At 39.2% G+C, this 18,063-nt stretch overlaps 1 non-coding gene across 1 annotated transcript; it reads left to right on the top strand.

Moving 5' to 3' along the window:
* The first annotated feature begins 17,353 nt into the window (after window positions 1-17,353).
* Window positions 17,354-17,439, top strand: LOC122120009. Its single transcript, XR_006149631.1, has one exon. It is a non-coding gene; the product is annotated as a small nucleolar RNA SNORD35 (small nucleolar RNA).
* Window positions 17,440-18,063: the final 624 nt, after the last annotated feature.

Genomic DNA, 18,063 nt, shown 5'->3' with positions numbered 1-18,063 from the left:
CTAAGGATAAGGGGTGTAGAGGAGCACGTAGAAACAGAAGTTAATGGTCTAAGAAATTTCTTTAACAGGTTCCTAGTTGAGAACTTCGCAAACATGCAAAAAGATAGGCCTATTCAGATACAAGAAGCTTTTAGAACTCCAAATAGACCAGACCAGAATAGGACATCCCACCCTCACATTATAATCCACACAGGATCAACTCAGACCAAGGAAAAGATCCTTAAAGCTGTCAAGGAGAAAAGATTAATCACCTATAAAGGGAAACCAGTTAGAATCACCTCAGATTTCTCAGCAGAGACAATTAAAGCAAGAAGAGCCTGGAATGATGCATGCCATGCACTTAAAACAAACAACTATCAACCAAGAATACAGTATCCAGCTAAACTCTCCATAACTGAAGGCCAAATAAAAACCTTCCATGGCAAAGAAAAATTGAAACAATATATCTCCACCAAACCATCACTACAAAACATTCTTAAAGACACATAGAAAACCAACAAGACCGGAATAAAGGCCAAGAAACTGCACCCAAACTGAGAATCCAAGAACCATAGGAAGAACACAATTTTCGCAGCCTCCAAGAAGTTGGATTAAATGGCAGTAACTCCCAAATACCTCTCAGTCCTATCACTCAATATTAATGGACTTAACTCTCCAATTAACTGATATAGACGGTCTAGTTGGATTAAAAAACAAGATCCTTCTATGTGCTGCCTTCAGGCGTCACATCTTGCACATAAACACATTTTCAAAGTTAAAGGCTGGAACAAAATCTACCAAGCAAACGGCCCCCATAAACAGGCGGGAGTTGCAATCCTAATATCAGAGAAAATAGACTTCAAATTAAAATTGTGAGAAGAGATAAAGAAGGTTGCTACATACTAATTAAGGGATCTCTCCTTCAGGAGGATATTACAATTCTAAATATGTATTCAACAAACAATGGAGCACCCAAATTTATCCAAGAAACACTACTTTCCCTCAAATCCCACATAGATCCTAAGACATTAATTCTTGGGGATTTTAACACACCACTCTCCCCACTAGATAGATCAACTCGGCAAAAACTCAACAGAGAAACCGCAGATCTAAACAGCTGCATAGATCAACTAGATTTAACAGACATCTACCGAATATTTCACCCAGCAGCATCAGAATACACGTTTTTCTCAGCAGCACATGGAACATTTTCTAAAATAGACCACATTTTAAGCCACAAAGCAAACTTGTCCAAATTCAGAAACATTGAAGTTATACCTTGCATTCTCTCTGACCACACGGGAATAAAATTAGAACTCAACACCAAAAGCCATCAAAGAAAGACCGGTTACACATGGAGGCTGAACAACAGTGGGTCATGGAAGAGATTAGAAAGGAAATTGAAATGCTCATGCTATTCAATAAAAATGAGCACACAAATTACCAGCTCCTCTGGGACACAGCAAAGGAAGTACTCGGGGGCAAGTTTATAGCTCTGAGTTTCTACATCAACAAATTGGAGAGATATGAAACCAACAATTTAATGAGACATCTGAACTTCCTTGAAAAAGAGCAGCAAGATAAACCCCAATCCAGTAGATGGAAAGAAATAATTAAAATCAAATCAGAATTAAATGAATTAGAATCCAAAAAAAAAGAAACTATAGAAAGAATCAACAAAACAAAGAGTTGGTTCTTCAAAAATATTAACAAAATTGACAGACCCTTAGCAAATCTTATCAAAAAAAGAAGAGAACACGCCCATATAAATAAACTCAGAGATGAGAATGGAAATATCATCACAGACACAACCAAGATTCAGAACATTATAAGGGCATACTTCTCAAAACTTTATGCTAATAAGTTTGAGAATTTGGCAGAAATAGACCTTTCCCTAGCAAGTATTGACATGCCAAAACATAACCAAGATGAGTGACACCCTCTGAACAGGCCCATATCAAGCACTGAAATAGAAATAGCAATAGGAGATCTCCCATCTAAGAAAATTCCAGGACCAGATGGTTTTACAGCGAAATTCTACAAGGCCTTCAAAGCAGAGCTCACACCAATACTCCTCCAACTGTTCAATGAAATTGAAAGAGAAAGTTCACTACTGAACACATTCTATGAAGCCATCATAACCCTCATCCCAAAACTAGACAGGGACTCATCAAAGATAGAAAATTATAGACCCATTTCTTTGATGAATATTGATGCAAAACTTCTCAACAAAATTTTGGCCAATCGACTTCAACAATTCATCCAAAAATTCATACAACACGATCAAACAGGATTCATTTCAGGGATGCAAATCTGGTTCAATACAGGCAAATCAATTAATGTAATTCAGCACAGCAACAGGAGCAAGAATAAGAACCACAGGGTTATCTCAATAGATGCAAAAAAAGCATTTGACAAGATCCACCACCCCCTTATGATGAAGGTTTTGGAAAAATTAGGAATCCATGGAACATTCCTCAATACAATAAAGGCTGTATATGACAAACCTACAACCAGCATTATACATAATGGTGAAAAGCTAAAGCCTTTTCCTCTTAACTCAGGAAGAAGACAAGGATGTCCACTCTCTCCACTTCTCTTCAATCTAGTATTAGAATGCCTAGCTACAGCAATAAGAGAAGATGCAAACATAAAGGGGATCCAAAGAGGGAAAGAAGAAGTAAAACTCTCCCTCTTTGCCGATGACATGATCTTTTATTTAAAGAATCCCACAGACTCCACTCCCAAATTACTCAAGCTGATTCAAAACTTTGGCAATGTAGCAGGGTATAAAATTAACCCTCAAAAATCAATGGCTTTTCTGTATGCCAACAATGAGAAAAGTGTGGGTGAAATTAGGAAAGCAACTCCATTCGTAATAGACCCACAATAAATAAAATGTCTAGGAATTAACTTAACCAAAGAAGTGAAGGACCTCTATGATGAAAACTTTAAAAACTTGAAAAAGGAAATCAAAACAGAACTTAGAAAATGGCAAAAACTCCCATGCTCCTGGACTGGAGAGATTAACATCGTAAAAATGGCAATACTTCCCAAGGCTGTCAACAAATTCAATGCGATACCTATCAGAATTCCAACCTCATTCTTCAAGGAAATAGAAGAGGCAATCCAAAAATTCAGAATAGCAAAAACGATCCTCAACAGAAAGAACACTGCTGGAGGAATACCAATACCAAATTTCAAACTCTATTTAAAGCCATAGTAATCAAAACAGCTTGGTACTGGCAGAAGAACAGACCTCAGGACCAATGGAGTAGAATTGAAAACCCAGAAATGAACCTATAGACATATAGCCATCTAATCTTCGATAAGGGAGCTATAAAAATAGAATGGAAGAAAGATAGCCTCTTCAGTAAATGGTGCTGGCAAAATTGATGAACTACTTGTAGAAAACTAAAGGTAGATCCTTATATATCACCCTGCACCAGAATCAACTCCAAATGGATCAAAGACCTCGGAATCAAAGCAGACACTTTGAAAACATTATAGGATGGAATAGGAGAAACCCTAGGTCTCCTTGGCTCAGGCTGAAATTTTCTTAATAGAGACCCGGAAACACAACAAATCAAAGAAAGGTTGGACAAATGGGATTGCATGAAGTTTCAGAGCTTCTGCATGGCAAAGGACATAGCTAGCAAGATCAATAGAAAGCCCATGGATTGGGAGAAGATCTTCACTAGACATACAACGGACAAGGGTCTCATATCTAAAATATACTTGGAACTCAAAAAATTAAATCCCCCAACAACAAATCCTCAAAGAAACACCTTCCCAATAAATAAGTGGGATAAAGACTTAAAGAGAAACTTCTCTGAAGAAGAAAGAAGGATGGTCAATAGACACATGAAAAAATGCTCAACCTCCCTAGCCATAAAAGAAATGCAAATCAAAACAACATTGAGATACCACTTCACCTCAGTTATAATGGCAAAAATCAAGAACTCTAATAACAACAGATGCTGGAGGGGATGTGGACAGAAGGGAACCTTACTTCATTGTTGGTGGGAGTGTAAACTTGTTCAACCACTTTGGAAAGCAGTATGGAGGTTCCTCAAAAGACTTCAAATAGAGCTCCCCTATGACCCAGCAATCTCACTTTTGGGCATTTACCCAAATGCTTACAAACACAACCACACTAAAGTTACCAGCACAACTATGTTTATTGCAGCATTATTTACCATAGCTAAGATATGGAACCAACACAGATACCCCTGAGTAGATGAATGGATCAAGAAAATGTGGTATATATACACGATGGAATTCTATGCCTCCATCAGAAAGAATGACATTGCCCCACTTGTTAGGAAATGGAAAGGCTTGGAAAAAATTATATCAAGTGAAGTAAGCCAAGCCTAAAGAAACATAGGTCCCATGGTTTCCCTTATTTGCAATATCTAGTATATGTATGAGTTAAGCAGAAAAGGTCAGATAATGTGATGTTAGGAAAATGAACCCTTAGATATGTATTTAAATGTTATTTTTCTTTCATGCATTTGTTTCTAATGCATTTATAAAATTATTTCTTTGTTGCTTTGTATGTCCTTCCCGCACAGTATAACTCCTGCTTTCACTGTATTTGATGTCGGTACAATTTGTGGAGGGGAAGGGGAAAAACAAGTCGTTTAAATAAAGATACAGGTGGACCCGTTGCAACAATGAGAAGTACAAGTTGTCATGTCGAAAATGAACTTTACAACTTTGGTGGGGGGGGGGAGAGGATTGGTTTGGGGGGCTGGGGGAGGCTGGGAAGGGATGTGAAGGGTAAACAAAGGAGGAGGCTGCAATGCTTGATAAGAAATGTACTCATTATCTTACCCATGTAATTGTAACCCCTCTGTACAGTATGTTCACAATAAAAAATAAAAAAACACAAAAAAACAAAAAAAACTTAGCAGTGTATATTTCACCTCTTCCTGTTTCTGGAAGTTGCTTACTAACAGATTCATGGAGAGAATAGGAGAACTTTTCATTACCATTATGTTGTTCTATATTTGCATATTGAACATCATAAAAGCTAAATGACACCTGTGAATCATCTTTCCAGCACTGTGACCAAATATCTGAGGAAATCAAATGTGAAGTCAGAAGGGCTTGCTTTGCTTCTGAGCGCAGATTTCAGACTTGGTTATGTAGATTGCTGCTTTTGAGTCTGTGGTGAGACAGGATGTAATGAAAGGAGCATCTGCCAGTGAAGTTCACCCACCTCATGGCAACTGGGATGCCAAGAGAGAGATGTGAATGGCCCTGGGTACAATAGCACCTACAAAGCATTTAGCCATGCTTTAGAGTGTGGGTTTGAAGTTTTCTTGAGTGATTTTCCTCTCATGCTCTTATTTTTCTGCTCACAGATGAATAAGAGAGAAAGCACATCATCACCTGAATTCAAGAATGGGATGCAGGATTTAACTCCCATTTCCTAATTTCCTAGAATTAACATCTACCTCTTAAAATCTCCATGACTTCCCGATAGCATAAGGGACTGGGTGTCAAGGCTCCACATTTTCTTCAGGTCATGTTAGATGAAATGGTAAAAGGCTCAATTAATTCATTAGCTGTATGTATATAAAGATTATGTGTTTTGATGATCTTTTCCCCTAAATCACTGGAGTGTCTGAGATGGTCAGTAACCTTCATCTAAATGTTCTCAGACTCCTTAGTCTTTCTGTACTGAGAGCTGCAGTCCTCGATTCAGGAAGGCCTCTCTGGAGAGAAATGCTACCTGTTGCTTTGACTGCACTCCTTGCCCATAGAATGAGATTTCTAATGTGTCAGGTGTGTCTGTGACTTTTAGAGAATTTCCCCATCTCTCCTTCCTAACCTGTAGTCCATCCAAGCCAGTGGAGTAATCTACAGTAGCATGGTAGGGTCGCACATGCACCTTCTCCGTTAACTATACTTCTCCTTAGAAGAAACAACACACTGCTCTTCCATTACATATCTGATTATATTTTCTAATCTCTCCAGGATTTATATTGAGAATACTCCTGTTCCCCTCTCCTCAGTTGTTTTTTTTTGAATTTAAAGAAAGTCTAAAAGTAGAAAAAAAAGAAAATATCAAGGATTAGTTTTTGATCTTTGAAATGATGTACAAATCATCATGGAATTGTGGATCTAACACAGCCTTTCATTTCTGAGTACCCATTGCTGTTTTTTTCTAATTGAACATTATTTTCTATTTAGCATACACTAATAATACAAGAGGCTTTGCGATCATAACTCCATATCCTACACTGACACGAGGTTGACTAACATTTACTCAAATATTACGGTTTCAGAAATAGTTTACCATCTCCATTTCATTTCTCTTCTCCCTCTTCCAGCTGATCTTTCCTAAAACATCTCATATCAATGGAGGATCATTCTCTTTTTTTTGTTTTTTGTTTTGTTTTTTCCATCTTGGGGAGGAGCATTGTTCTTGACAAAGATCAAGTGCTCAGGAAGTTTGTGTTTGGTGAAAGGAGTAGGTTGAATTTGGATTACAGCCTCTGGTTAAAACTGAAGTGATTGGGTGATTCTCTATACTTCATTACTTATTGAATGAGTAGTACAGATCCAGAGTGGTAAGACCTGCCAAGAATGCAGCACATAATCCTAGGTAGTTATATATTACACCTGTAATCCAAGCTACTCAGGCAGTTGGAATTTGAGGATGGAACTTTGATGCATTGAAGGGCAGGACATTCAATAAAATTCTTTTCCACAATTAAGCACAAAAAAGCTGGAATTCTAGCTGTGGCTCATGTGGTAAAGTGGTAGTTTTGAGCATGAATACTGTGGAAAAATTCCCAGGGCCATGGTTCAAGCACTGAAGGGAAGAAAGAAAGAAGGAAAGAAAGAAAGGAAGCAAGAAAGGAAGGAAGGAGGAAGGAAAGAAGGAAGGAAGGAGGATAGGAGGGAGGGAGGAAACAAGGAAGGAAAGAAGGAAGGAAGGAGGAAGGGAGGGAGGGAGGGAAAGAAGAAAGCAACAAAGGAAGCAAAAGAGGAAGGAATGAGATAAACAGGAAAAAAAGAGAAAGGGAGAAAGGAAAGAAGAAGAAATGTGAGAAAGAAAATTGAACTGAAATTATTTTGATATATAGAGTTAACTTATTGGTATTGAAAGCAATACAGGTCAACTGGTGAATCAGGGAAAATGAATTATTTGAATGAAGAGGGATGAAAGGAAAGAGGAATACTGAATCCAGACTAATAGTGATTCTCACACCATCAGACATGGAACAGGGTGTGAGGTGTGCAGATCATCAGTTGGCTAACACTGAGAGAAACCACTGCCTCTTGAAAACTGAGAACTTCCTGGCTTATGAAGACCCTTTGGGCATGGCTCTCACCTGCACAGCTCTCTTCTAGTCTACACTCACAGCTGCTTTTCTTGGGGTGTTTATCAAGCACCAAGACATCCCTATTGTCAAGGCCAATAACCGTGCCCTCAGCTACATCCTGCTCATCTCCCTCACTGCTGCTTCCTCTACTCTTTGCTCTTCTTTGACCATCCCCACACAGCCACCTGCATCCTCCAGCACACCACATTCACAGTGGTCTTCACCATGGCTGTCTCCACTGTCCTTGCCAAGACCATCACTGTGGTTCTGGCCTTCATGTTCACTGCTCTATGGAGAGGCAGGCAGCAGTGGCTAGTATCCTGGGCTCCTAACCTCCTCATCCCCATCTGCATCCTCATCCAAGTGACTCTCTGTGGCCTCTGGCTGGGAATCTCTCCTCCTTTTGTGGACACAGATGTAAACTCTGAACATGGCCATGTCATCATATGGTGCAACATGTGCTCCCTCACTGCCTTCTACAGTGTCCTGGGATACCTGGGCTCCCTGGTCCTGGCCAGCTTGATAGTGTCTTTTTTGGTCATGAAACTGCCTGACACTTTCAGTGAGGCCAAGTTCCTGATCTTCAGTATGCTGGTGTTCTGCAGTGTGTGGCTCACCTTCCTGCTTGTTTACCACAGCACCAAGGGGAAGATCATGGTGGCTGTGGAGGTCTTCTCCATCTTGGCCTCCAGTGGAGGCCTCCTGGTCTGCATCTTTGCCCAAGTGCCACATCATCTTGATAAGACCTGAAAGAAATCCTGTGACCAGGTTCAGGGTGAGATCACAGTCTGGAAGAAACAAGCATTAAAATGAACAACAGTGTTGCCTAGAATGTTTAGATATCTGAACAAATTTGACAATCACATTTTAGTTGAATTTGAGGAATTATTTGAACAAAGCAGTTACTCTTATTCATTCCTCTGGTTATGTTAGAATCATAGCAAATTCCCAACAAGACCTCCTATAGTTGCATTTTAACTGGGATATTTTCTGCTTCCTCCAGTGTAATCTGCCCTTCATGCTATCATTCTTCCTTATGAGTACATTATCTACTGTTCTTCTTCCTTTCTCTTTCCTGTTTCAATTATTCTTCCTATCGATGCCATATTGCTCCCTGCATAGCAGTATATTGCTAAGGCTACTAGTATATGAATGTTATGTTGTTTTACGTTTCCATGTTTTCATCATGGAAACTCGAGTCCATTCTCTGAGCTAGCTGTGTATTTTTCTTTACATATTTTCTGTTTTGCTGTATATTACTGAGTGTATTTTTTTTAAAGAAAATCTCTCATTCTCTTCCTTCCTTCAGAATTTCAGAGCAGAATGTTAATCTGCTACAGTTCCCCACAGTGCACCAACATAACTAGAGCTGTCAAATGAGGCACTGGAGCAATAGTTTTCTTATTGGTCGCTATTACTTATTGAAAGCTAAAGGTACAGAGTGCACAATTGGCCAAGCAGAGCCTTGTTATCCCAGTCCCTAAGAATCCTCAATATTAATGGATGGAAAAATGGAATCATTTATAAGATGAGAAGAAGCTCCTCAAAGAGAGAACAAAAACATTAGATAGGCTCAGACTCCATATCTCTCAACGTTTTCTTAAGATTCTGGGAAAAAGAATGATTCAAAAGAGTCCCTTAAGGAATAAGAAATGTTGAGGAACTTGAAGTGGGAATATTGTCAGGCCACCACTGCAATGTACAGCCAGAAGGAGTCCAAAGGACAGGCATGATCATGTCTCTGAGTCCAGAGGTCTTGACATCATTCAGTGCTGTAGCTGTGGGTCAGTGGAGTGACATCACTCATACATGCCTGACAGAGACACACACAATGCTGTCTCTAATTCTGCTGGGCCATTGTTAGAGGGCAGAAGAGCATCTACACAAGTCAGAAATGTCTGGAAGCCAAACAGATCATTCCAGTTACAATGATTTAAGGAAGAGAGTGCTCATTGTTTTGTAAATACCTGCTATGTATTGACTGCCATTTCCAGACAAGTATGTATACAACATAGGGGTACTAATGGATTTTACTACCATAAAGCTTGAATGAGAACCAAAACAGCCTAACTACACAAAATGAATGAGTGTTAGACTACCATGTCACATATCTGCCTCAAACATTATGAGGACTCTGATCAGTTGCCCACTAGAGAAACAGGAACAAGGAAACTTCAAATCCAATAACTTTTAGCCCTTTATTAAGAATAAACTTATCATCTTATGGGAATAATAAATTAGTAGTTTCCCTTATATTATCCATTCATCATACTCCAATAGTAAAGGAAGTAAGCATTTAGTAATTTCTTTTTTTATTGTGAAAATACTGTACAGAGGGGTTACAATTACATGGGCAAGACAATGAGTACATTTCTTATCAAGCATTGTAGCCTCCTCCTTTGTTTCCCTTTCCCATCCCTTCCCATCCTCCCCTTGCCTCCCCCAACCAATCCACCTCCCTCCCCCTGCCCACCCCCCCAGAACAAAGTGGTAAAGTTTGCTTTCAACACAGCAACTTGTACATCTCATTGTTGCAATGGATCGATCTGTATCCCTATTTAAAGGATTTGTTTCTACCCTTCCCCTCCACAAACTATACCGACATCAAATACAGTGAAAGAAGGGGTTATACTGTGGGGGAAGGACAAACAAAGCAATAAATAATGTTATAAATTAGTTAGAAACAATCATCTGAAAGAAAAAAAAACATTTGAATACATATCTTAGGGTTCATTTCCCTAACATGACCTGACCTTTCCTGCTTGACTCAGACATATACTAGATATTGCAAATAAGGGAAATCATGGGACCTATGCTTCTTTGGGCTTGGCTTACTTCACTTAATATAATTTTTTCCAAGCCTTTCCATTTCCTAACAAATGGGGCAATGCCATTCTTTCTGATGGAGTCATAGAATTCCATTGTGTATATATACCACATTTTCTTGATCCATTCATCTACTCAGGGGAATCTGGGTTGGTTCTATAACTTAGCTATAGTAAATAGTGCTATAATAAACATAGTCGTGCTGGTAGCGTTAGTATGGTCCTATTTGTAAGCATTTGGGTAAATGCCCAAAAGTGGGATTGCTGGGTCATAGGGGAGCTCTATGTGGAGTCTTTTGAAGAACCTCCATACTAATTTCCAAAGTGGTTGAACAAGTTCACACTCCCACCAGCAATGTAGTAAGGTTCCCTTCTGTCCACATCCCCTCCAGCATCTGTTGTTTTTAGAGTGCTTGACTTTAGCCATTCTAACTGGAGTGAGGAGGTATCATAATGTTGTTTTGATTTGCATTTCTTTTATGGCTAGGGAGGTAAAGCATTTCTTCATGTGTCTATTGGCCATCCTTTTTTCCTCTTCAGAGAAGTTTCTCTTTAAGTCTTTAGCCCACTTATTTATTGGGCAGGTGTTTCTTTGAGGATTTGTTGTTGGGGGATTTAATTTTTTGAGTTCCAAGTATATTTTAGATATGAGACCCTTGTCCGTTGTATGTCTAGTGAAGATCTTCTCCCAATTCATGGGCTTTCTACTGATCTTGCTAGCTATGTCCTTTGCCATGCAGAAGCTCTGAAACTTCATGCAATCCCATTTGTCCAACCTTTCTTTGATTTGTTGTGTTTCCGGGTCTCTATTAAGAAAATTTTGGCCTGTGCCAAGGAGACCTAGAGTTTCTCCTATTCCATCCTCTAATATTTTCAGAGTGTCTGCTTTGACTCCGAGGTCTTTGATCCATTTGGAGTTGATTCTGGTGAGGGTGATATATAAGGATCTAGCTTTAGTTTAACAAGTAGTTAACCAATTTTGCCAGCATCAATTACTGAAGAGGCTGTCTTTCTTCCATTCTATTTTTATAGCTCCCTTATCGAAGATTAGATGGCTATAGGATTGTTGGTTCATTTCTGAGTTTTCAATTCTATTCCATTGGTCCTGAGGTCTGTTCTTCTGCCAGTACCAAGCTGTTTAGATTACTATGGCTTTAAGTAGAGTTTGAAATTTGGTATTGATATTCTTCCAGCAGTGTTCTTTCTGTTGAGCATCGTTTTTGCTATTCTGGGTCTTTTATTGTTCCATATGAATTTTTGGATTGCCTCTTCTATTTCCTTGAAGAATGAGGTTGGAATTCTGATAGGTATCACATTGAATTTGTTGACAGCCTTGGGAAGTATTGCCATTTTCACGATGTTGATCTTTGCAGTCCAGGAGCATGGGAGTTCTTGCTATTTTCTAAGTTCTGTTTTGAATTCTTTTTTCAAGTTTTTAAAGTTTTCATCATAGAGGTCCTTCACTTCTTTGGTTAAGTTAATTCCTAAACATTTTATTTATTGTGGGTCTATTACGAATGGAGTTGCTTTCCTAATTTCACCCACACTTTTCTCATTGTTGGCATACAGAAAAGCCATTGATTTTTGAGGGTTAATTTTATACCCTGCTACATTGCCAAAGTTTTGAATCAGCTTGAATAATTTGGGAGTGGAGTCTGTGGGATTCTTTAAATAAAAGATCATGTCATCTGCAAAGAGAGAGAGTTTTACTACTTCTTTCCCTATTTGGATCCCCTTTATGTTTGCCTCTTCTCTTATTGCTGTAGCTAGGCATTCTAATACTAGATTGAAGAGAAGTGGAGAGAGTGGACATCCTTGTCTTATTCTTTAGTTAAGAGGAAAAGGTTTTAGTTTTTACTAAAGCTGTAGGTCTGTCATATACAGCCTTTATTGTATTGAGGAATGTTCCATGGATTCCTAATTTTTCCAAAACCTTCATCATAAGGGGGTGGTGGATCTTGTCAAATGCTTTTTTTTGCATCTATTGAGATAACCCTGTGGTTCTTATTCTTGCTCCTGTTGCTGTGCTGAATTACATTAATTGATTTGCCTGTATTGAACCAGCTTTGCATCCCTGAAATGAATCCTGTTTGATCGTGTTGTATGAATTTTTGGATGAATTGTTGAAGTCGATTGGCCAAAGTTTTGTTGAGAAGTTTTGCATCAATGTTCATCAAAAAAATGGGTCTATAGTTCTCTTTCTTTGATGAGTCCCTGTCTAGTTTTGGGATGAGGGTTATGATGGCCTCATAGAATGTGTTCGGTAGTGAACTTTCTCTTTCAATTTCATTGAACAGTTGGAGGAGTATTGGTGTGAGCTCTGCTTTGAAGGCCTTGTAGAATTTCGCTGTAAAACCATCTGGTCCCGGACTTTTCTTAGATGGGATGTCTCTCATTGCTCTTTCCATTTCAAGGCTTGATATTGGCCTGTTAAGATGGTTTAACTCATCTTGATTTAGTTTTGGCATGTCAATACTTGCTAGGAAAAAGTCCATTTCTGCCAGGTTCTCAAACTTAGTAGCATAAAGTTTTGAGAAGTATTCCCTTATAATGTTCGGAATCTTGGTTGTTTCTGCGGTGATGTTTCCATTCTCTCATCTCTGAGTTTATTTATTTGGATGTGTTCTCTTCTTTTTCTGGTAAGATTTGCTAAGGGTCTGTCAATTTTGTTAATTTTTTCGAAGAACAAATTCTTTGTTTTGTTGATTCTTTCTATAGTTTCTTCTTTTTTTTGGATTCTAATTCATTTAATTCTGATTTGATTTTAATTATTTCTTTCCATCTACTGGATTGGGGTTTATCTTGCTGCTCTTTTTCAAGGAGGTTCAGATGTTTCATTAAATTGTTGGTTTCAGATCTCTCCAATTTGTTGATGTAGGAACTCAGAGCTATAAACTTGCCCCCGAGTACTTCCTTTGCTGTGTCCCAGAGGAGCTGGTAATTTGTGTGCTCATTTTTGTTGAATAGCATGAGCATTTGAATTTCCTTTCTAATCTCTTCCATGACCCACTGGTGATTCAGCAGTGTGTTGTTCAGCCTCCATGTGTTACCGGTCTTTCTTTGATGGCTTTTGGTGTTGAGTTCTAATTTTATTCCCGTGTGGTCAGAGAGAATGCAAGGTATAACTTCAATGTTTCTGAATTTGGACAAGTTTGCTTTGTGGCTTAAAATGTGGTCTATTTTAGAAAATGTTCCATGTGCTGCTGAGAAAAACGTGTATTCTGATGCTGCTGGGTGAAATATTCGGTAGATGTCTGTTAAATCTAGTTGATCTATGCAGCTGTTTAGATCTGCGGTTTCTCTGTTGAGTTTTTGCCGAGTTGATCTATCTAGTGGGGAGAGTGGTGTGTTAAAATCCCCAAGAATTAATGTCTTAGGATCTATGTGGGATTTGAGGGAAAGTAGTGTTTCTTGGATAAATTTGGGTGCTCCATTGTTTGTTGAATACATATTTAGAATTGTAATATCCTCCTGAAGGAGAGATCCCTTAATTAGTATGTAGCAACCTTCTTTATCTCTTCTCACAATTTTAATTTGAAGTCTATTTTCTCTGATATTAGGATTGCAACTCCCGCCTGTTTATGGGGGCCGTTTGCTTGGTAGATTTTGTTCCAGCCTTTAACTTTGAAAATGTGTTTGTTTTTATGCGCAAGATGTGACGCCTGAAGGCAGCACATAGAAGGATCTTGTTTTTTAATCCAACTAGACCGTCTATATCAGTTAATTGGAGAGTTAAGTCCATTAATATTGAGTGATAGGACTGAGAGGTATTTGGGAGTTACTGCCATTTAATCCAACTTCTTGGAGGCTGCGAAAATTGTGTTCTTCCTATGGTTCTTGGATTCTCAGTTTGGGTGCAGTTTCTTGGCCTTTATTCCGGTCTTGTTGGTTTTCTATGTGTAGGACATCTTTAAGAATGTTTTGTAGTGATGGTTTGGTGGAGATATATTGTTTCAATTTTTCTTTGCCATGGAAGGTTTTTATTTGGCCTTCAGTTATGGAGAGTTTAGCTGGATACTGTATTCTTGGTTGATAGTTGTTTGTTTTAAGTGCATGGCATGCATCATTCCAGGCTCTTCTTGCTTTAATTGTCTCTGCTGAGAAATCTGAGGTGATTCTAACTGGTTTCCCTTTATAGGTGATTAATCTTTTCTCCTTGACAGCTTTAAGGATCTTTTCCTTGGTCTGAGTTGATCCTGTGTGGATTATAATGTGAGGGTGGGATGTCCTATTCTGGTCTGGTCTATTTGGAGTTCTAAAAGCTTCTTGTATCTGAATAGGCCTATCTTTTTGCATGTTTGCGAAGTTCTCTACTAGGATCCTGTTAAAGAAATTTCCTAGATCATTAACTTCTGTTTCTACATGCTCCTCTACACCCATTATCCTCAGATTAAGCCTTCTGATGGTGTCTTCCAAGTGTTGAATAGATCTATCATATTTCTCGGACTTGTCTTGGATGATTGTATGTTCTTTCTCTGTAATATCTAAGCTGTCTTCAATCCCCGAGATTCGATCTTCTGCATGGGCATTTAGTAATTTCTAAGGAAAGAGGCTAACATACAGGGGACCTGTTCCTAGGCTTTCAGTGAAATAAAATGGATATTTACCTTGTCCAAGGGGACACTTAACAGAATTATTGTGATATCACATCTTTTGCCCATAAGCAGCAAGCCCAATGCAAACACAGTTTTAACCGTTTATGTCTAAACACTTACAAGATACACAAAAATTGCTCACCCTCATCTGAGCCCCAGCCTCAGGCCTGTAAACTTAAGTATTCAGGGAGCTGGAATGTGAGATCCTGGGTTCCAAGCCAGCCTGGAGCAAGTAAATTCATGAGTCTTTTATCTCCAATGAACCAACAAATCCAGAAGTATATCTGTGGTTCAAGTGATAGCGCACTAGATTTACACAAAAACAATGCTCACGAACAACACCCTTACCATGACTTCAACTATCAGAACCAGCATCAAAAAAAGCCATAAGAACACAAGCTCACTTTCATTTCTTTAGGTGGCAATGATGTAAATTCCATGTGAAGTACAGAAAGATGAAGCATATGTAATAAAAAGAGCAACACAGAACCCAGAGGTCTTAGCTGGGCAAAAATAGGAATTCTGGATAACATCATTTATGCTGTGTTTTTTGTTTTTCTCTCTTCGGACCTGAACTCTTAGCCTGAACTTCTAACCTCTTCAGCTCAAGGCAATCACTCTACCACCTCAGCCACAGCACCACTTCTGTTTTCTGCTGGTTAATTGGAGGTAAAAGTTTCATCATCTTTCCTGCTCAGGCTGGCTTTCAACTGCAATACTCTGATCTCAGCCTCCTGAGTAGCTAGGATCACAGGCATGAGGCACCAGCACCTGGCCATTGATGCTGTTTTGATAACTGAAGTCCAGACCTTCAATATGATTGCGATAGTCCCTCTGCAGTACTCAGAATGAATAATACATGTATTGTAGTTTGGGGAAGACATTAACAGGAAACAGAGCCAATACAGAAAAAAAAAAAAAGAAAATAAATTGGTTACCCATTCTGGTAACCAAACACAACTAAGAACATATAAAATTTGCTGAATTGTGGCATTCGCACAAGTAGTGAAATAATTTTTATTGAGCTGTTCTACCATCTGGCTATCCAAAACAATTATGTTGGTATTTATGAATAAGAGGGGATATTTCCAAGACTATTCTTGCATCAAATACATCTGTACTTATTGGGTAGAGCTGCGTCTGCCTTTAGACATAAACAAGGGGTAAAGAACTAAAGATCTTTTCAAGCCTGTTGCTCAAGGAAAGCTCGGCCTCCATCTTCAGTACTGACAGACCAGGAGCTGGACAGTGCCAGCCTCTGTCTCAGAGGATACAAGCATGGAACCCATACTTGTCCTGGACACACTCAAGTGAAGAGAGAAAGGATGGGCTCATCATTGACTTCCATATGACCTTGGGAAAATCAATGGCTAGAGCTCACAATTAGTCAGTTTTTGCATCTAATTGGACCAAATCTCTAAGGACCTAAAAACATAAATGGAAGAAGAAGAGAAGATACAAGAACAACCCACAATATTTGTGGTAGTGGTCCTTAAGCTGCTCTGGCAAATAATAGTGTGTCCTTTCTTCCACTGCTTTATTTTCTGCTTATTTCTTTAAGATCCAGTGATGTTCAATCTCTACATGTATTGGACATGTATTGCCCATCATAAAAGTGTTACTGTTTTATAAATTAAATGAGACCAAAGAAACAAAGTACCTCTTATTAATGTGAGATACAGTTTCTAGATGACTCTATGTTATGGACCCTATATAAGGTGTATAAGTGTGCACATCTGAGGGAAGCTAGGAGGAGGGCAAAGAACTGTAGGAAAATGAGTGAAAAAGTACAGCAGAGGAGCCCATCAGTGGCACTGGTCATTGATGAAAGTGAACTAAGCAACTCAAGGGTGATGATGGGAGGGAAGGAATGAGAGAGAAAGAGGAAACAGCTGATATTGAGCAAATGTACATATCACCCGATTTGGAAGAAACAGTTTTATTTTACAGTCTGTATAGTTCATAAGCTTTGTAGATCAAGACAATGACAAGATGTGTTGTGAAGGTTAAAATGTGTTAGTGACTTTAGCTAAGTATCACTATACCAAAATACTGTGAAATTTATTTAATTACTTAATCACAATAAAGAAGAAAGTGTTACTGTTTTGAAATACTAAAACCTTGAGTAATGTGTATTAAAGTTTCACATTCTTGTGTAAATCTATTATTAAATTAATTATGTATTTCAATATTATACAAGTAATATTTCTTTTTCAAGTCAGACAGCAGTGGCTCCCTTAGAAGACTGGGATTTGAGGATCACAGTTCAAAACTAGCCTGGAGAGAAAAGTATATGAGACTCTAACTTACAAGTGAAAAATATGGGACTGGAGGTATTTCTCAAATGGTAAAATGCCACTTGTTAATAAGAAAGCCAAAATGGGGAGTTGGGGCCCTGTCTTCCAGGACTGGTACACACACAAACACACACACACACACACACACACACACACACACACACAAAAAACACACATTCGTGTGCCCTCAGGTGATTTTCCATATTGAAAACATAAATTGATTTTTTAATTCCCTTTTCTTCCCACCGCCCAACAATGAAATCAGTCAGTCTTGTATGTAAATAAAACACCCACACCCTCCCCCCCCACACACACAGAGCAAATAATGTCTTTTCTCTTGATGGTCTGTGGATGCAACTGTGGGCAGTACCAATGATGCCAAATGCTCAGCAGATACCAGGGGGGAAAAAGGTGGGAGAGAGAGAGAGAAAGAGAAAGAGAGAGACAGAGAGACAGAGAGAGACAGAGAGAGAGAGAGACAGAGAGAGACAGACAGAGACAGAGACAGGGACAGAGACAGACACAGAGACAGACAGAGAGAGAGAGAGACAGAGAGAAACACCCAATATATTAAAGCCACACAATCATTAAATGAAAACCAACCCAATCTGGATGAGCAGGAGAAGAAAAGAAAAGAGAAGCCCAGGTATGGCAGGTGAGACACCTCAACCTGGAGAGGGCCTGGAATAGCAAGAATAGGCTATGGATCGTGCCCGTGCCCCATTGGCCTGCTGCTCAGGATCTGACCCGTGTTAGTGCTGCTGAACCCCTGCCCAGACAAGGGCAAGGCCCTGTGGCATTCCAGAGCCATGTGCAGTCCCCCATGGTAAAGGCCCAGGTTTACTTCCTGATGATGTTCACTGTCCCATGTCCCAGGGGATGCTGGGAGTATCCTTCCCCTTCCAGAGCAGGACCCTGAGCCCTATCTTCCCGGAGAGCGGCCAAACCATGCACAGGAGCTGGGAAGCTTGGACACACTGGTTGTCATGTCTGGGGATGGCCTGTTGCTTGGAGTGAGGTCTGAGCC

Source organism: Dipodomys spectabilis, unplaced genomic scaffold (assembly GCF_019054845.1).
Source record: "Dipodomys spectabilis isolate Male_0828 unplaced genomic scaffold, ASM1905484v1 ptg000173l, whole genome shotgun sequence".
Lineage (NCBI taxonomy): Eukaryota > Metazoa > Chordata > Mammalia > Rodentia > Heteromyidae > Dipodomys > Dipodomys spectabilis.
Note: the sequence above shows the minus strand (reverse complement) of the source record. Positions and strands in the feature narration are given on the sequence as shown.